The sequence below is a fragment of the Scyliorhinus torazame genome, chromosome 10 (genome assembly GCF_047496885.1).
Source record: "Scyliorhinus torazame isolate Kashiwa2021f chromosome 10, sScyTor2.1, whole genome shotgun sequence".
NCBI lineage: Eukaryota > Metazoa > Chordata > Chondrichthyes > Carcharhiniformes > Scyliorhinidae > Scyliorhinus > Scyliorhinus torazame.
In genome coordinates, this window is record NC_092716.1 from 180,274,131 (window position 1) to 180,294,120 (window position 19,990).

General features: G+C 46.5%; 2 protein-coding genes across 3 annotated transcripts in view; one reads left to right on the forward strand and one right to left on the reverse strand.

Annotated features, from left to right (window-relative positions):
* The window catches only part of LOC140384392 (bestrophin-4-like), a 177,199-nt gene extending 157,244 nt beyond the window's left edge, over positions 1–19,955 (reverse strand). The window contains exon 1 of the mRNA XM_072466053.1: positions 18,132–19,955. The gene's annotated coding sequence lies outside the window, so the exon portion shown is untranslated. The remainder of the gene's footprint in view (positions 1–18,131) is intronic.
* Positions 1–19,990, forward strand: part of rab3il1 (RAB3A interacting protein (rabin3)-like 1) — a 216,355-nt gene that overhangs the window by 109,228 nt on the left and 87,137 nt on the right. Inside the window, exon 1 of one of the 2 annotated variants that reach the window (XM_072466061.1) lies at positions 13,477–13,544. The exons of the other annotated variant lie outside the window; for it this stretch is intronic. The gene's annotated coding sequence lies outside the window, so the exon portion shown is untranslated. Of the gene's footprint in view, positions 1–13,476; positions 13,545–19,990 lie in introns of those variants that run through there. 2 annotated transcript variants of the gene reach the window in all.

Sequence of the window (19,990 nt, forward strand, 5' to 3'; positions counted from 1 at the left end):
AATCGTTTTAGCTGTAATATTACGTACTGGAATGGCCACTGGAAACCTAGTAGACACATCCATTATAGTCAAAAGATATTGATTCCCACTTTTCGTTTTAGGAAGCGGTCCTACACAATCAATTAGGACCCTTGTAAAAGGTTCCTCAAATGCCGGGATGGGTATTAAGGGTGCTGGTTTTATCACTGCATGAGGTTTCCCTATCACTTGACATGTGTGACATGATCGACAAAATTTAACTGCACCTTTATGTAGTCCAGGCCAATAAAAATGTTTTTGGATTTTAGCTTGAGTTTTCCTTATTCCCAAATGACCTCCCACTGGTACCTCATGTGCAACTCGCAACACCTCCTTTCTATACCCTACCGGCAATACATCTGAACTTCTGCCCACTTTTCATCCGCCTGCATATGTACAGGTACTTGGAGTTTAGGAGGTTGAGGGGAGATCTAATAGAAACTTACAAGGTAATGAATGGCCTAGATAGGGTGGATGTAGGGAAGTTGTTTCCATTAACAGGGGAGACTAGGACCCGGGGGCACAGCCTTAGAATAAAAGGGAGTCACTTTAGAACAGAGATGAGGAGAAATTTCTTCAGCCAGAGAGTGGTGGGTCTGTGGAATTCATTGCCACAGAGGGCGGTGGAGGCTGGGACGTTGAGTGTCTTTAAGACAGACGTTGATAAATTCTTGATTTCTCGAGGAATTAAGGGCTATGGAGAGAGCGGGTAAATGGAGTTGAAATCAGCCATGATTGAATGGTGGAGTGGACTCGATGGGTCGAATGGCCTTACTTCCACTCCTATGTCTTATGGTACTTGGAGACCAACGACAACAGGGAGGTCCGAGAGGGGATGGTATGGGAGGCACTGAAGCCGGTGGTGAGGGGAGAGCTGATCTCCATCAGGGCCCACAAGGAGCGGAGGGAGCGGGGGGAGAGGGAGAGGCTGGTGGGGGAGATGGTGAGGGTAGACAGGAGGTATGCGGAAGAACCTGAGGAAGGATTGTTGAGGAAGAGGCGCAGCCTCCAGGCAGGTAATGGCGGTAGGTACGTAATGGTAAGTGGTAAGTTGCAGGGAGAGAGGGTGGTACTGGTCAATGTGTATGTTCCGAACTGGGACGATGCGGGTTTTATGCGGTGTATGTTGGGTCGGATCCCAGACTTGGAAGTGGGGGCCCGATAATGGGGGGAGACTTTAACACGGTGTTGGATCCGGCACTGGATCGCTCCAGGTCTAGGACGGGTCGGAAGCCGGCGGAGGCTAGAGTGTTGAGTGGATTTATGGACCAAATGGGAGGGGTGGACCCTTGGAGATTTGCAAGGCCGGGGGATAGGGAATTTTCATTCTTCTCACATGTCCACAAGGCTCATTCGCGAATCGACTTTTTCATTTTGAGTAGGGCGCTGATAGCGAGAGTAGAGGATACCGAGTATTCGGCAATAGCCATTTCGGACCACGCTCCGCATTGGGTGGACTTGGAGATCGGGGAGGAGAGGGACCAGCGCCCGCTGTGGCGCTTGGAGGTGGGGCTGTTGACGGACAAGGAGGTGAGCGAGCGGGCCCGAGGAAGTATAGAGAGGTACTTGGAGACCAACGACAACGCGGCGGTCTGAATGGGGATGGCATGGGAGGCATTGAAGGCGGTGGTGAGGGGAGAGCTGATCTCCATTAGGGCCCACAAGGAGCGGAGGGAGCGGGGGGGAGAGGGAGAGGCTGGTGAGGGAGATGGTGACGGTAGACAGGAGGTATGCGGAAGAGCCTGAGAAAGGATTGTTGAGGAAGAGGCGCAGCCTCCAGGCCGAATTCGACCTGGTGACCACCAGGAAGGCGGAGGTGCAGTGGAGGAAGGCCCAGGGGGCGGTCTACGAGTATGGGGAAAAGGCAAGCCGGATGCTGGCGCATCAGCTTCAGAAGCGGGACGCAGCTAGGGAGATCGGGGGAGTTAAGGACAGGGGAGGGAGCGTAGTGCGGAGTGGGGTTGGCATCAATGGGGTCTTCAGGGACTTCTACGAGGAATTGTACCGATCCGAGACCCCTCGGGAGGAGGGCGGGATGGGCCGTTTCCTGGACCAATTGAGGTTTCCAAAGGTGGAAGAGGGACTGGTGGCGGGACTGGGGGCCCCGATTGGGCTGGAAGAGCTGATCAAAGGGATAGGAAGCATGCAGGCGGGGAAGGCACCGGGGCCAAACGGTTTCCCGGTCGAGTTCTATAAAAAATATATGGACCTGTTGGGCCCGCTGTTAGTTAGGACCTTCAATGAGGCAAGGGAGGGGGGGCTTTACCCCCGACGATGTCCCGGGCACTGATCTCCTTGATCCTGAAGCGGGACAAGGATCCCCTGCAATGTGGGTCTTACAGCCCGATTTCCTTGCTAAATGTAGATGCCAAGGTGCTGGCGAAGGTCTTAGGGTAGGGTGCAGTGAATCAAAATGACGGTGCTCCCAAGGTTTTTGTTCCTGTTCCAGTGCCTCCCCGTGTTTATCCCGAAGGCTTTTTTCAGGCGGATTAACAGGAGTATAATGGGGTTTGTGTGGGCGCGAGGGACTCCGAGGGTGAGAAGGGTGTTCCTGGAGCGGAGTAGAGATAGGGGGGGTTGGCGCTGCCCAACCTCTGTGGGTACTACTGGGCCGCCAATGTGACAATGGTGTGCAAGTGGGTGATGGAGGGGGAGGGGGCTGCATGGAAGAGGCTGGAGACGGCGTCCTGTGTGGGTACCTGTCTGGGGGCGCTGGCAACGGTGCCGCCGCCGCTCCCTCCAAGGAGGTATATCACGAGCCCGGTGGTGGTGGCGGCCCTCAAACTTTGCGGGCAGTGGAGGCGGCATAGGGGGGAAGTTAGGGCCTCGGCGTGGACCCCATTACGGGAGAACCACCGGTTTGCCCCAGGAAGAACAGGTGGAGGGTTTCCGGGGTGGCACAGGGCAGGGATACGAAGGTTGGGGGACCTGTTTGTGGACAGGAAGTTCACGAGCTTGGGTGAGCTGGCGGAGAAGTATGGGCTCCCCCCCGGGGAACACCTTCAGGTACTTACAGGTAAGGGCATTTGCCAGGCGGCAGGTGGTGGAATTCCCACGGCTACTGCCACACACAGTACAGGACAGGGTGCTCTCGGGGGGGTGGGTGGGAGTGGGGAAGATCTCGGAAACTTACCAGGTGATGCAGGAGGAGGAGGAGGCCTCGGTGGTGGAGTTGAAAGGTAAGAGGGAGGAGGAGTTGGGAGAGGAGATCGAAGAGGGGACGTGGGCAGATACCCTAGGGAGGGTGAACTCTTCCTCTTCGTGCGCGAGGCTCAGCCTCATACAGTTTAAGGTGCTGTACAGGGCACACATGGCCGGGACAAGGATGAGCAGGTTCTTTGGGGGTGAGGACAGGTGTGTTAGGTGCTCAGGGAGCCCAGCAAATCACACCCATATTTTCTGGGCATGCCCAGCGCTGGAGGAATTTTGGAAGGGCGTAGCGAGGACGGTGTCGAGGGTAGTAGGATCCAGGGTCAAACCGGGCTGGGTTCTCGCAATATTTGGGGTGGCAGAGGAGCCGGGAGTGCAGGAGGCGAAAGAGGCTGGAATTCTGGCCTTTGTGTCCCTGGTAGCCCGGCAAAGGATTCTCCTTCAGTGGAAAGATACGAGGCCCCCAAGCGTGGAATCCTGGATCAGCGATATGGCAGGGTTCATTAAATTGGAGAGGGTAAAATTCACCTTGAGAGTGTCGGTACAAGGGTTCTTTAGGCGGTGGCAACCGTTCTTAGACTTTCTGGCAGAACGATAGACATTGGTCAATGGCAGCAGCAGCTCGGGGGGGTGTGGGGGGGGGGGGTTTACTTTATTTTTGTTTATGTTGTTTACACTGGAAGGGTCTGAGGGGGTGTATACACCTGTTGTCTTAAGTCGGGGTGTTAATGTTAATTTATTATTTAGGTACGGGGGGGGAGGGGTTTGGGGGGTTGCTTTTTTAGATTGTGTTTTGTACTTAACCCTGTTGGGTTCTTTTTTCTTTCTCATTTTGTTATTGATATTTTATGAAAACCTTTAATAAAAATTATTTTTTTAAAAAATGAAACACTACTCCTCTCATCCCGAATTTCACATATTACCATCTTTTCTGGCAATATTCTTCCCAAACTACATAACTCCTCATCTCTTACTGTTAAAGATTGACTAGCTCCTGTATCTCTTAAAATTGTGACATCTTTACCAACTCTTCCTGATACACATTAGTAAACTTTACACACAAAAGTATATTCTTTAAAACCATCTGGCACCTTTGTATCAATCACCTCTTGATCAGGCTGTACAATCTTTTGCACCTCCTTTGCTTCCCTTGGGCTTTCCTTTACCACTTTAACAAACCCCACTGTCTTATCCTGTTTTACCATATCAGCCTTCCCAGTGCTTTTCTTCAACCACCAACACTGTGACTTTACATGGCCTAGTTTACTACAGCGAAAACATTTGAAACAGTTCATTTCTTTTCCACCCTCCTGGATTTATTTTTTAATCTGAGGTACACTCTCCTTATTATCTCCCATCAGATCACCTTTGCCTCTACCACTTGAGTATTTCTCATGTCCCCCGTTTCTATCCCTCACAGACTGAAACTGATGTTGGAAACCAAGCTTTGATTTATGAACTAATTCATAATCATCTGCCATTTCTGCTGCTAATCTCACAGTTTTAACCCTCTGCTCTTCCACATGAGTTCTCACTACATCAGGAATTGAATTTTTAAACTCCTCCAAAAGTATAATTTCTCTGAAAGCCTCATATGTTTGGTCTATTTTCAAAGCCCTTATCCACCTATCAAAATTACTCTGTTTGATCCTTTCAAACTCCATGTATGTTTGACCAAATTCTTTCCTTAAATTTCTCAACCTTTGTCTGTAGGCTTCAGGCACTAGTTCATATGCACCTAAGATGGATTTTTTCACCTCCTCATACATCCCAGATACCTCCTCCGGTAATGATGCAAACACTTCACTAGCCCTACCTACCAGCTTTGTTTGAATCAGTAACACCCACATGTCCTGTGGCCATTTCATTTGTTTAGCAACCTTCTCAAATGAAATGAAAAATGCTTCTACCTCCTCTCGTCAAACCTTGGGAATGCTTGGACATATTTAAATAGATCCCCACCAAGTCTTCGACTTTGATGCTCTTTCTCTTTATTCTCATCACTATCCGCAAACTGTACATTTCCCTTTAAATCTGACAATCTTAACTGACTGTCATGTTTCATGGCCATTTTCGGAAGTTCAAACACTTTGTCTCTTTCTTTTTCCGCTCTCTCTTTTTCTTTTTCCTCTTTATCTCTTTCGTATTCAAGCTGCTTTAATTCTTTCTCATGTTCTATTTGTTTAATTTGTAACTGAATTTTTGCCATTTCCAATGAGTCAGACTGTATCTCGGGCAATTTTAAATGCTTAGCCACCACCATAATTACCTCATCTTGTCGCATTTTGTCAGATAATGATAACTGCAATGTTTTTGCCAAATCTACCAGTCTGCTTTTAGTCTCTGTCCGTAAGATGCGTGTGACCATCTCCACCCCCAAAAGCTTAAGAGCCTCTGAAAGAACCATTGTCCACAACACACTCCCTACTTAACTGAAATACCATGCCTGAAAAGCAACCACAATATGCTCACCCCTCACTGTTTTTAAGTTCACTAAGCCAATCCAATAGATAGACTTTTATTCCCCTTGAGCCCCCAATTTGTTAAGGGCCAGGATTTAGAGAACCCCAAAGTGTATCATGGAGTTCACCTGACCAACGACTTTTACTAGATTGTGGTATGGGGAGCACACGGCCCACTCTACAGGTGTGGTAATTTTTAAAGAAAAACAATGGGCGCGATTCTCCACTCCCACGCCGGTTGGAAGAATCGCCTGGGCCGCCAAAATACCCCGGGACGCCGGTCCGGCGCCCTCCCGCGATTCTCCCAAGCGGCGGGAATGGCCCGGTTGAGTTTCACGGGCCGCAGGCCGGAGAATCGCCGGAGACACCCAAGATGGCGATTCTCCGGCACCCCTGCTATTCTCAGGCCCGGATCGGCCGAGCGGCCAGGCCAAAATGGCGGGTTCCCCCCGCTGCCATCCACGCTTGGTCGCTGCTGTCGTGAGCGGTGCATGAACGCTGGGGGGGGGCGGCCTGCGGGGGGGTAAGGGGGGATCCTGCACCGGGGGGTATCTTAAATGTGGGGTGGCCCGCAATCGGTGCCCACCGATCGTCGGGCCGTCCTCTCTGATGGAGGACCTCCTTCCTTCCGCGGCCCAGCAAGATCCGTCTGGCATCTTCTTGCAGGGCGGACTTAGAGAGGACGGCAACCACGCATGCGCGGGTTGGCGCTGGCCAACCTGCGCATGCGCGGATGACGCCTGTTATGCGGCGCAGGCCGCGTCATCTATGTGGCGCCGGCTTTACGCGGGCGACAAGGCCTGGCGCATGTAGATGACGCAGCCCCGATCCTGGCCCATTGTCAGGGCTTGAATCGGTCGGGACCGGGGCCGTTTCGCGCCGTCGTGAACCTCGACGGCGTTCATGACGGCGCGGCCACTTCGGAGCGGGAGTGGAGAATCCGGCCCAAAGTTTATTCTATGAACTCAAATTAACCTTTTTAAAACATACAATGAACATCTTAGCAACCATCAATTCAAATACAACCCCCAAAGAATACAACATTAAGTAATCCTTAAACTTTCCTTTTAACATCCATAAGACATTTAAAAAAAAACTTTTAACAGAAGCATATCAGGTTTAAATTCTCTACTGAGAACAGTTAGCACACTGAATTCACCAAATGCTCAAGAGATTGTCTCTACATGGCAGAGAGAACATTACACCTTCTTTGGCTGGCTGCAGCTCCAACACTAAAACAAAACCAAAAAACACCGACACACCCAAGCTTTTCTCAAAGTGAAACTAAAAAGCAGAGCCACAGCTCAGCTCCACCCACACTCTGACATCACCGTAGTAACTTGAGCAGACAACCATTTCTTAAAGTGACATTCTCATGACAATGCGTAAAGATGGCCTGGTTTCCAACGATTAGCAGCGCCGTCTGCAGCTCCACTTATCCTCGTTGCCAATATTGTTTGCACAGAGGAGTCCACACAAGAGGTTAAAAGAAAATTTTGTTTATTGAACAAGAAACTATTGACATGTTGTACACAGGTCCCAGTCAGGATTTCTTTGCTCAGTTCTTAGGCTGAGCTTTTATACATAATATCCATGACTTTGCTAATGGGTCTCCCACCCCTCAGCGGGGAAGCTCATACTCAATGAGAGTCACAGGGAGACAAATTGATCCGACTCCATGGGTCTCGTGCGGGTTATAACAACAAGGAGGTCCTATTGGTATACCCTGCATTATGCTATGTTTATGCATTAGATATTGGACAGCATTAGCACACTGATGAGTATAAGAAACCTGGGCTTCCTATATAGAATTACACAAAGTTTTACAATGCAGAAACAAGGCACATTCAGTCAGTGCTCCATGAGCCAGCTCCCAGTCTATTTCATCTGCCCTAAAACATATCTATAGAACCATAGAAATCAACAGTGCAGAAGGAGGCCATTCCACCCATCGAGTCTGCACCGACCCTCTGAAAGAGCACCGTATATAGGCACATACCCCTGCTCTATCCCCATAACCCCACCTAACCTCCACACCTCTGGACTGTGGGAAGGTTGAGGTATGTTGCTTCCTAGATTATACATTAGACAGAATGTAATGCATCGTGTCCCCTGAGCTGGATGGCTGGAGAAATATGGTGTGTGATGCTCGCTGAGCTGATCATAAGGGAGAAAACAATCTGAATGTAGAGTTGGTATAATCTGACTGTGGGGTAGCAGCAATGCAGTTTCGCACCCTTACAAACGGAGGTTCAGAAGTGGAGGGGGGTGGAATCTGTCTGCTGGCCTCTGAAATCAACCACCGGATAAGGAGAGAAGATTAAAAAATGCATTTATTGTTTGTACTGTTGCACTTCACACTGGACCAATGGCCCCAAATTCACCTTGACCACTGCTGATTTGTCCTTACTCAAACAAATGGGTAACTTTCCGTCATTCACTGAGCTTTGGCCTGCAACCAATATAAACATCATATACAGTGGACGGCAAGTTCTTTTCAATATCCTAATCTGCTCTTGTAAATAGAAAGCTTGTTCAGAGTCTTTTGTGTTTTGAACATTGCTATGAAGTATAAAGTCACAGTAAACACAATATCATGGAAGATCAACTCGAAAGGAGAAATGTTATCTGATAATTGCTCATTCTGAATTGTACGAATAAGATAATTGGAGTTATCACCATTTGAGTTGTTTTCTGTTCCTGTGCTTTCACTGCTGGTTCAGTTCCTTCATGGTCATATGGTTAAGAGGACTGACTGATGTGATATTGAGATATATCAATCAGGTAAATCCACATTTGGTTCCTGGTCAGTGTTGAGTTATCTGAACACAGCTGGGGCAATGCTAGTGGTACAATGACCATCATCAGTACACCTGGACAAGGACAGTGGGAAAGAATCAGCCAGCTTCTTCTACCAATCATCATCCTGTAAGCCCTGCTGGAAGTGCACATGTGGTTGCCAGATGAGGATAGATTGGGATTTTCTTTAAGACCTTCCATCATCCAAGATGGATATGGGTGAGGAAAACCATTCAGCTGATGTTAGCTCCTCTAAATTAGAACAACCTTCAAACTCCCACACAGCATCGATCGCGAGAGGGAAAATACTGCGGATGTTGGAAATCTGAAATAAAACCATAAAATGCTGGAAATGCTCGGTTGGTTAGGCAGGATCTGTGGAGAGAAAAGCAGAGTGAATGTTTCAGTCTGATGACCTTTCATCTGAACAGCCCTGGTGAGATGTCATCGAGTTGCAACACGAATTCTCTTTCTCCATTTGCTGAGAATTTCCAGCATTTTCGGCCTTCAAGAGGAGCATCAAATGATATCAACACATGCTGCTCACCCCCTTGCTGAGTGCCCAGGTAGCCAGAAGCATGGCTCCAATCGAGCTATTGCTACAATTGTAAATGAGGAGGTAGCACCAAGCTTGCATTCTGCCTGTCTCAAATGAAATGTGGAGTGTGACTCCTTCACCTGAAAAGGGCCGAGTGAATTTTTAGCCCGAGGGTACAAAAGGGCACAATGCCATCAGATGTCACCCTGCTCACATTAGCTCTCCACTTCATAACATTCAGTTCTGTCTCCAATACCTTACCTGAGAGACTGTTCTGACTATTCCTTGTCCTCATGGAGAAAATTTTAAAGTATTTATTTATTTGTTTATTCACTATGAGGCCAGCATTTATCACCCATCCCTAATTGCCCTTGAGAAGATGGTGGTGAGCCGCCTTGTTGAACTGCAGTCTGTGTGGTGATGTGGTGTTAGGTTTGAAATTTCACAATTTAAAATGTCTGTTTTAAACAGTTCTTTACTAATTGAAATGACCATATTCTAGTGCTAATCTGAATTATTTTGAAGTGATATTCTGGCATGTCGATTTATTTGTATCACTTCATGTAGTGAGGGACCGTCTTCCTCCCTTTAGTGATCTTTCTATATTGTATAGTTTAAGCATTTCAAATATTTCACCAAAGTTCATTCATTTAGTGTTTGTATTTTTTTCTCACAATATCCCTTCAATCGCCATCCTGAGGCATTATTGCTCTGTATGAATAAAGTTGTGAAAAGGTGGTAAATTGTTCCCAATGCTGCATCCTTGTTACATCAGGCAAAGGGGATTAAACTTCCTTCAGATTTTGGTGTGGGTACATTATCAGATGTTGTTGCTTTGCAACTTGTCATAATGACCATGTTTATCAGAATCCAAAGAGAAAATGCTGGGAAATCTCAGCAGGTCTGGCAGCATCTGTAGGGAGAGAACAGAGCTAACGTTTCGAGTCCAGGTGACCCTTTGTCAAATGTTTATCAGAATGTTCTAACACTGCACTCAGTGACTCCGGCTGAAGTCTGGGTGGTGTTGCAAGTTTATGAATGCTGACAAAGTTTGTTCAAAGTCTTTATCACACTTGTGTCCGGCTCTCTGAGGGTGTCTTCTTTATAGTTAGCAGCTGAAAGGAGAGCTCTCCTGCTGGTTTAATGAGTTAACTGTATCATGTGAACTGAGCCAAACACAATAGGAAACCTCAGGTTCAACTCCTATTCTGTGCTTATTTAGTTTATTCCAACAGAGGTTCCACAGTTGTGTTTGGTGGTCAGTTTAGGATCCTGTTGCTGATCATTATTCAGAACCCTCTTTGAAAATGTTTGTGGACTTTGAAGACAGAATTGGATGTGACTGTGATGCACAGCCAAATATCTACTGCCACACACTGTATAGCTTTACCAATACTGAATTTCTGAGGTATTAGAGGGTAGCTAGTACCTGTGGAACCATACACCAAGGTGGAGTTGATGCCTTTTTAGGAAAACAGGAGTAACAAAAACCGTGAGGGTTAATAATTAAAATCACAAACTATTTATGCTGCTCCTACGCAAAGCTCTGGTGCCATTCAGGCCTCTGATCTGAGACCAGGCCTCAGGCCAAATGCAGAAGAGAGGCCTGTGGTCGTGTTTCAGAATGATGTCACATGGGCTCCACTTGAAATAATAAACATCAGTAATTCCATTATCCCATTTTCTCACAGCACGGAGTGTACTCTGGACTTCCTCAGCATTCCTGGGGTTAATGTTGCAAATTCCCTACTCCACCATACATTCCCTCACACCCTTGCCCTGAGCTATCCATATTTACAGGTAAAGTGTGCTGACCAACCTGAGCTTTTAACGAGTGAATCTGTTCCTTCACGTATGTGGCGACTCTCGGATTTCACTCTGGAGAGACCGCGGGACTCTGGTTTTATTGTTTCTGTGGCTGCCCTGAGTGCAGGAATTTGAGGCTAATCTCTAACACTGATGGGTTTACAGGCAATATTATAATGCTGTTTCTACTCAGATTCCTAATGAGTATCCCATATTTAGCGCTTTATGGTTGGCTAAGACTGAACTTTGTATCAAATGGGTACATGACAGTCATGATTTTCCACTGATTTTTTGGGGCTTGTCCAGATTTATTTCTTACTCCTGGTTGCCGTAGACATGCTCCCCACAATCTGACTGCACCCTGATTGATTTTCTCCCTCCTCTTCAAAGGCGTTGACTGCTGGTGGATTCTAAAGATGGATTGTGTGAACCTGAACAATGCACGTCCATATTAATTGTTCCTCAGGGAATGCGAGAACAGTGTTCTCAGAGATTTACATCCCAGCAGGAGTGACTGGATAAACAGGAATCCTGTTTAACTTTTATCGACCATAGCCTAGGGCTCTGAACCAAGAATATTGCCCTGACTGCTAAAATCAGCAAACTGAGCACCGACTGGGAAATGAACCTGGACCCTTCTTGGTCCATCTGGTTCAGCATCACACCAGATGATTCAATAGACAACTGAACTCTGAAAGTCTTTACTGTATTGTAAAGAATTATGACCAACTTATGCAGAATACTGGAAGGGAACTGAAGTAACGTCAATAGTGATACAGTCAGTACTATTGGTTGGAAGCAGTTATTAAGCCTGACTACGTTGTTGTGCCTAAATCACAGTGTGTCTTAACCCATATATGGTGGACAAATGACTACAAGTCTGTTTCATACAATAATTCAATATTTACTCAGTATCACCCAATTGTTACTGTTAATCAATCACACACATACAACATAAGTTAAACTACAAAGCTAGTTCGCACAAGAGCTAACTTCAAGTGACGGACAAATACCGGACAGATATGGCCTTTATCTGTGACTCCCTGTCTTGCAGTCTCGATGGTTGGTTGTTGGTCTTCCTCGCCCTTGGCTCTGGTCTTCCTTCTGGTGTTGTGGATGGTCTTCTTCTTTGGCTGGTGAAGGGTCACCCTTGTTGGCTGCTACTGCACAGAGCTTCTAAGGAAGTGCAGCACATTTTAACCTGCTTGGATTTTGTGCCCTTTGGTGGGCGGCCTCTAGGTCATTGTCAATCAATTGATCAGGGCTCGATCATCCTGATCGATCAAATCCAATCAGGGGCTGCCACATCGATTTTGGGGTGGGTACTTAGTGGCCATGCCTGCAAATGTTGGCGACAGGTAGGCCTTCCAAATAAGGAGTTTAGGTGCCGCTGTGTCTGGTAAACAAGTGTGATTGAAAGGACAGTTCTATTGTTCCTGAGATAGCTTGGAGATGGCCTTTTTCCTGTGTATTGTATTGTAGAGTCCGAGCTGCAGTTTATTTCTTAAGTGTTTATTTGAGCTGCAGCCTGCTTGTCCCTGAACTTGACCACTTTTCCCACCGTTCTCTGCACAACGCCATTTTAGGTGGCTACAACGTGACGGAACTGGATTAGTGTCACTGGAGGTGTGGCCAATAAAACAGTGCTGGCAGGAGGAGTCACTGATATTCTCCTAAGGGGGATTCAACTTGCTTCAGGCTCTCTGAATTTGTTCAAATTCATTGCAGCCTCGCTGTCAAGGCCCAGAAATAAAAGCATCACTTTTATTTCCCCATATACGTGCATCAGCTTTAACTTGCAAGTTGTAATTTGTGGGAACAAGACAGTGTCAGAAGCCGAACTTTTCTGAACATGCCTTATCCTGTCTACAGACTGCGACTTTCACCATTTTGCACGCTTGAGAAATCAGGTTGGTGATTTACACATACAGAGAGAGCCTGTGAGCTGGTATTGTTTCCATGTTCCTCTGTGTGCAGAGTCCGGCAGAGTTCAGTACTGTCAGAATGTGGGACAATCAGAATTCAAAAGGCTTTGTCGGTATCTGCCTGTATTACCCTGCTACCCTTAACTTGTATATCTCAACTTCTGGGGAAAGTTCAGAAAATCTGTTCCAGGTTTAGTGCCTTTTTCTACTTTATACCATTGAATAGGATCCTGCGTTAACATTTTGATTGTGAGAGCTCATTTCCCAAGAAGTGTACAAGACATTGATCAAATTGGATAAAGTCAGTTGATTCACTAAAATAAGGGAATGGAAGCAAAAACTTCATGGGATAATATATGTCTCATGTAATTAAGAACTTCATACAGTGATTAACATTGGGAATTAATTTTCTAGGTAGTAAATGCAAATATTAGATCATCATTCAAGGTACAGGTAAATGAGGAAAAAGGGGATTGTAAATATTCCTGTAACCTGGATAGAGTTGATCAAATTAGGTAAATGACTACCCTCAATATTGTGTGTGGACAATGTGCCAAAAGGATTAAATGAGGTACTAGTGTATAAAATCCCTTGCATAGTGGGAGAAAGAAAGATGTGCCTTTAATAACCTGAGGCTGCCCCAAAGTACTGTACTGTGATGTAATTTTGAAGCGTAATCGGTATTGAATGTAGGGAACACTACAGCCTATATATACACAGCTAGCTCTGACAAACAACTTCTTCCTCTCAGGCAGTTCCTTGGGATGAGGACGACTCCCGTTCAGTAGTTCTGAGATGGCTGATATGTCCAGTGTGTGATCAGAGCAGATGGTGATGAAGAGTTGGGTAAGACCATAAGACATAGGAGCGGAAGTAAGGCCATTCGGCCCATCGAGTCCACTCCACCATTCAATCATGGCTGATTTCTACTCCATTTACCCGCTCTCTCTCCATAGCCCTTAATTCCTCAAGAATTTATCAACTTCTGTCTTAAAGACACTCAACGCCCGGCCTCCACTGCCCTCTGTGGCAATGAATTCCACAGACCTACCACTCTCTGGCTGAAGAGATTTCTCCTCATCTCTGTTCGAAAGTGACTCGCTTTTATTCTAAGGCTGTGCCCCCGGGTCCTTGTCTCCCCTGCTAATGGAAACAACTTCCCTACGTCCACCCTATCTAAGCCATTCATTATCTTGTAAGTTTCTATTAGATCTCCCCTCAACCTCCTAAACTCCAATGAATATAATCCCAGGATCCTCAGACGTTCATCGTATGTTAGGCCTACCATTCCTGGGATCATCCGTGTGAATCTCCGCTGGACCCGCTCCAGTACCAGTATGTCCTTCCTGAGGTGTGGGGCCCAAAATTGCTCACAGTATTCTAAATGGGGCCTAACTAATGCTTTATAAAGCTTCAGAAGTACATCCCTGCTTTTGTATTCCAAGCCTCTTGAGATAAATGACAACATTGCATTTGCTTTCTTAATTACGGACTCAACCTGCAAGTTTACCTTAAGGGAATCCTGGACTAGGACTCCCAAGTCCCTTTGCACTTCAGCATTATGAATTTTGTCACTGTTTAGAAAATAGTCCATGCCTCTATTCGTTTTTCCAAAGTGCAAGACCTCGCACTTGCCCACGTTGAATTTCATCAGCCATTTCTTGGACCACTCTCCTAAACTGTCTAAATCTTTCTGCAGCCTCCCCACCTCCTCAATACTACCTGCCCCTCCACCTATCTTTGTATCATCGGCAAACTTAGCCAGAATGCCCCCAGTCCCGTCATCTAGATCGTTAATATATAAAGAGAACAGCTGTGGCCCTAACACTGAACCCTGCGGGAAACCACTCGTCACCGGTTGCCATTCCGAAAAAGAACCTTTTACCCCAACTCTCTGCCTTCTGCCTGACAGCCAATTGTCAATCCATGTTAGTACCTTGCCTCGAATACCATGGGCCCTTATTTTACTCAGCAGTCTCCCGTGAGGCACCTTATCAAAGGCCTTTTGGAAGTCAAGATAGATAACATCCATTGGCTCTCCTTGGTCGAACCTATTTTTTAAATCTCTTCAAAGAACTCTAACAGATTTGTCAGGCATGACCTCCCCTTACTAAATCCATGCTGACTTGTCCTAATCCGACCCTGCACTTCCAAGAATTTAGAAATCTCATCCTTAACGATGGATTCTAGAATCTTGCCAACAACCGAGGTTAGGCTAATTGGCCTATAATTTTCCATCTTTTTCCTTGTTCCCTTCTTGAACAGGGGGGTTACAACAGCGATTTTCCAATCCTCTGGGACTTTCCCTGACTCCAGTGACTTTTGAAAGATCATAACTAACGCCTCCACTATTTCTTCAGCTATCTCCTTTAGAACTCTAGGATGTAGCCCATCTGGGCCTGGAGATTTATCAATTTTTAGACCTCTTAGTTTCTCTAGCACTTTCTCCTTTGTGATGGCTACCATATTCAACTCTGCTCCCTGACTATCCTGAATTGTTGGGATATTACTCATGTCTTCTACTGTGAAGACTGACGCAAAGTACTTATTCAGTTCCTCGGCTATTTCCTTGTCTCACATCACTGGATTACCAGCGTCATTTTGGAGCGGCCCAATGTCTACTTTTGCCTCCCGTTTGTTTTTAATGTATTTAAAGAAACTTTTACTATCATTCCTAATGTTACTGGCTAGCCTACCTTCATATTTAATCCTCTCTTTCCTTATTTCTCTCTTTGTTATCCTCTGTTTGTTTTTGTAGCCTTCCCAATCTTCTGACTTCCCACTACTCTTTGCCACATTATAGGCTTTCTCTTTTGCTTTGATGCATTCCCTAACTTTCTTTGTCAGCCATGGTTGCCTAATCCCCCCTCTGATAACCTTTCTTTTCTTTGGGATGAACATCTGTACTGTGTCCTCAATTACTCCCAGAAACTACTGCCATTGCTGTTCTACTGTCTTTCCCACTAGGCTCTGCTCCCAGTCAATTTTCGTCAGTTCCTCCCTCATGCCCCTGTAGTTACCTTTATTTAACTGTAACACCTTTACATCTGATTCTACCCTCTTTCTTTCAAATTGGAGATTGAATTCTACCATGTTATGATCACTGCCTCCTAAGCGTTCCCTTACTTTAAGATCTTTAATCAAGTCTGGCTCATTACATAACACTAAGTCCAGAATGGCCTGTTCCCTCGTGGGCTCGATTACAAGCTGTTCCAAAAAGCCCTCCTGTAAACATTCAATGAATTCCCTTTCCTTGGGTCCACTGGCAGCATTATTTACCCAGTCCACCTGCATATTGAAGTTCCCCATGATCACTGTGACCTTGCCTTTCTGACATGCACTTTCTATTTCGTGGTGCATTTTGTGCCTCTGGTCCTGACCACTGTTAGGAGGCCTGTACATAACTCCCATTATGGTTTTTTTGCCTTTGTGGTTCCTCAACTCTACCCACACAGACTCCACATCATCTGACCCTATGTCGTTTAGTGCTATTGATTTAATTTCATTCCTAATTAACAAGGCAACCCCGTCTTTCGATAGGTTGTGAATCCCTGGATGTTTAAATGCCAGTCCTGAACCCCCTGCAACCGCGTCTCTCTGATGCCTACCACATCATTCCTGCCAGTCACAATCTGGGCCACAAGCTCATCTACCTTGTTCCGTACACTGCGTGCATTTAAATATAGCACCTTTAATTCTCTATTGACCGTACCTTTTTGTTTTCTTAGTGTGGTGGACCTTGGTTTATTGAGCCTTTCCATACACTGTGTCATATTTTGTGAGATGGGGACTATCGTAACCTCTCCTGGGTTCTGTCTTTTCGTGCTTTTTTGTATTCCTAAGCAGCTACGCTTCCCACTGATTACTTCACCTCTTGGTTCCCTGACTTTCCCTTCCCCCCCAATCTCTAGTTTCAAGTCCTATTGACCACCCTATTTACTCTTTTTGCCAGAACACTGGTCCCAGCTCGGTTCAGGTGGAGACCATCCCAACGGTATAGGTCCCCCCTGTCCCAAAACTGATGCCAGCGTCCCATGAAAAGGAACCCCTCTTTCCCACACCATTCTTTCAGCCACGTGTTAACTTCCCTTATTCTTGCCTCCCTATGCCAATTTGCACGTGGCTCGGGCAGTAATCCGGAGATTATGACCCTTGAGGACCTGTTTTTTATTTGAATCCTAGCTCTTTATAATCTCTAAACAGGTCCTCTTTCCTAGGCTTGCCTATGTTGTTGGTACCGACATGGACCACAACAACTCGATCCTCCCCCTCCCTCTCCAGTATCCTTTCAAGCCGGTCAGAGATGTCCTGCAACCTAGCACCGGGCAGGCAACATACCATGCGGGACTCTTTATCCTGCTCACAAAGGATACTATCTATCCCCCAGATAATAGAATCCCCTACAACTACAACTTGCCTATTTACTCCCTCCCCTTGAATGGCCTGCTGAACCATGGTGCCTTGGTCAGCTGACTCATCCTTCCTGCAGCCCTGTTCGCCATCCACACAGGGAGCAAGTGCCTCATACCTGTTGGAAGGGTCAAGGGCTGAGGCTCCTGAGTTCCTGATTGCTGGTTCCCTTTACCTGCCTGACTTGCAGTCACACCCTGCTGTCCCTGGCCACTGGCAGGATTTAAACTACTTACTCTGACAGGTGTGACTGCCTCCTGAAACACAGTGTCCAGGTAAGTCTCCCCCTCCTGGATGTGCCTCAGTGTTTGAAGCTCAGCCCATCAACTCGGAGCTCTTCGAGCAGCCAACACTTACTGCAGATGTGGTCGCTGCAGCTCGCAATGGGATCTGCCAGCTCCCACATCAAGCAGCTCAAGCACATCACCTGACCAGCCATCTCTAATTAATTAATTAGTTTAATTTAAGTTTACGAGTTTAGCTGTATTTTTTTTTAAATTTGGGGCAGATTTGCTATCAACCAATCAGATCACAGCTTCCCTCTGACATCACTTTTGAAAAAAAAACTGGAAAACAGGAAGTTACCGTTAGGTTTTTATACTCACAGAGACTGCTCCTCCTCCTCCGAACGGCTCCCGAAATTAGGCCCGAAGAAAGAGAGAACAAAACAGTGGGGAAAAAGCACCTTCTCCCACTCTGCACCGGGTTACCTCACTGCACCAAATTACCAAGTTTCAAATTCTCACTCGTCTGTGTCGCACTCACTCAGGCTGTGTCTCTTTGACCTGCGCAACGCTTACTGAGTGCGCTTTCTGTCTGTCTTTTATACAGACTTCAGGATGACTCACACTAAAACTTCAAAGAGAAGAATACAATGTGTACCTTTGTGCCCCTAAACAGGCCTCAGGTGACTGCCAGATAACTGCCTCTCAGCAATTAGGGTGGGGGCAGTTTCAGCCAATCAGACACTAATCTACACTGCACTTTTAACTGAAAAACAGCACAATTAGATTAACCACTTACCTTTCCTGGTTACCTCACTGCACCAAATTACCAAGTTTGTTGTTCGGAGGTCTGTGAGTGCTCCCTGATGCCTCAACTTTGCCTCTGCACGTTCCTGACAAAATTGCTGGATGTGTTCCCGAATTAACTTGCTCCATTTTGGCCACTCACAGGCCAGGAGCTCAGTCTGCAGGGATGTTTGACCTCCTGAGGGATGCTTTGAGGACATTCCTTAAAGTATTTCCCCTGTCCTGCTGGGAGTCTTGTACCATGACTGAGTTCCAAGTAGAGCAGTTGCTTTGGTAGTCTGGCTTCAGGGATCTGAATGACATGTCCCAGCCTGTGGAGCTAGTTTTCGTGACAAGTATCTCGATGCTGGGCATGTTGGCCTGGCAGATTTTTGTACTCGAGCCTCTGGAGTTGGACATGAATCCACAACCTTCTGACTCAGAGCTGAGAGTTCTCCCAACAGAGCCATGGCTGAAACGTTACATATAAATAGTTTTCCTTGTGTTCATCGTGGGTGCTTATTAAAATCCATTGGTGGCAGCAGTTTCCCCTGGGATTTGGTTCTGTTTGATTGCTACTTGCTGACAAAGATAAGTGTGCCTCACATATATGCTGTCACAGATGTTCCAGCTGTCCTAGAGCCCAGAGTATCAACATGGAGATGGCCATTCCCTGGCAGCAGAATTTTCACCATCACATGTGACATTGATCATGTGACATTGAGTATATGCAATAGGCTCTCTTGTGCAGGCAGTGCCCTGGCATTGAGAAGAATTCTCCACTTTCTGCTTATACTTTGTGAACCCCTGCACCATTTCTAATAAGCTAAGTGTTTGACCATATGTAGTGGAACACAGCAACCTGCACACTCTTACCATTTATCCTGATGTCCTGGAATATACTGAGTTACTTGAGTCTGGAGATTGAACCCTATTCTCAGCTGAAGACCCTGGAATGAAGAGCTTGTTGTATGAGGAACGGTTGAGCTCTCTGGGTCTGTACTCATTGGAGTTTAGAAGGGTGAGGGAGGATCTTCTTGAAACTTACAGGATACTGCGACTCCTGGGAGAGGATGTTTCCACTTGTAGGAAAAACTAGAACCAGAGGACATAATCTCAGACAAATGGGATGATCCTTTAAAACAGAGATGAGGAGGAATTTCTTCAGCCAGAGGGTGGTGAATCTGTGGAACTCTTTGCTGCAGAAGGCTGTGGAGGCCAAATTACTCAGTGTCTTTGACAGGGATAGATAGGTCCTTGATTAATAAGGGGATCAGCAGTTATGGGGAGACGGCAGGAGAATGGGATGAGAAAAATATCAACTATGATTGAATGGCGGAGCAGACATCGATGGGCCGAGAGGCCTAATTCTGCTCATATGTCTTATGGTCTCTGAGCTCCTGAATTATTCTGGCTGGAAGGATGTAGATGTTGGGAGACATCAGGATCCAGCCCTCACTGGAAAATGCAGCAAAACTCTCTGATCACATGAATTGGCTGGAGGGTGAAGCAACTCCAGACATCAACAAGGAGTAATGCGTTCAGAGGAGCAAAAAACAAAACGACCCAGTCTTACAATGCGAATAATCGGATTGTTCGCATTTGAGTTTCTTCTCCGGTGTTGTGAGCTGAGGAGCTGCAGACAAACTGTTTCAGGAGCTGGCAATTGTTGGTGGGTTGAGAGTTGGGTCCGGAGCCATGCAGCTCTCTCTGTTACTCAGGTGGGCAGATGTGAGTGTCTTGGGAAGGGAAGCCTTTTCGCCCGGGCATCTTGAGTGAAAGTCAGCAGTTTTCAGTCAAGACGTCTGCTTCCCTTCCTCTCAGTCAGCTGGAGCTCCGTGTCTGCCGATTTGTCATAAGATACAGGGGGGG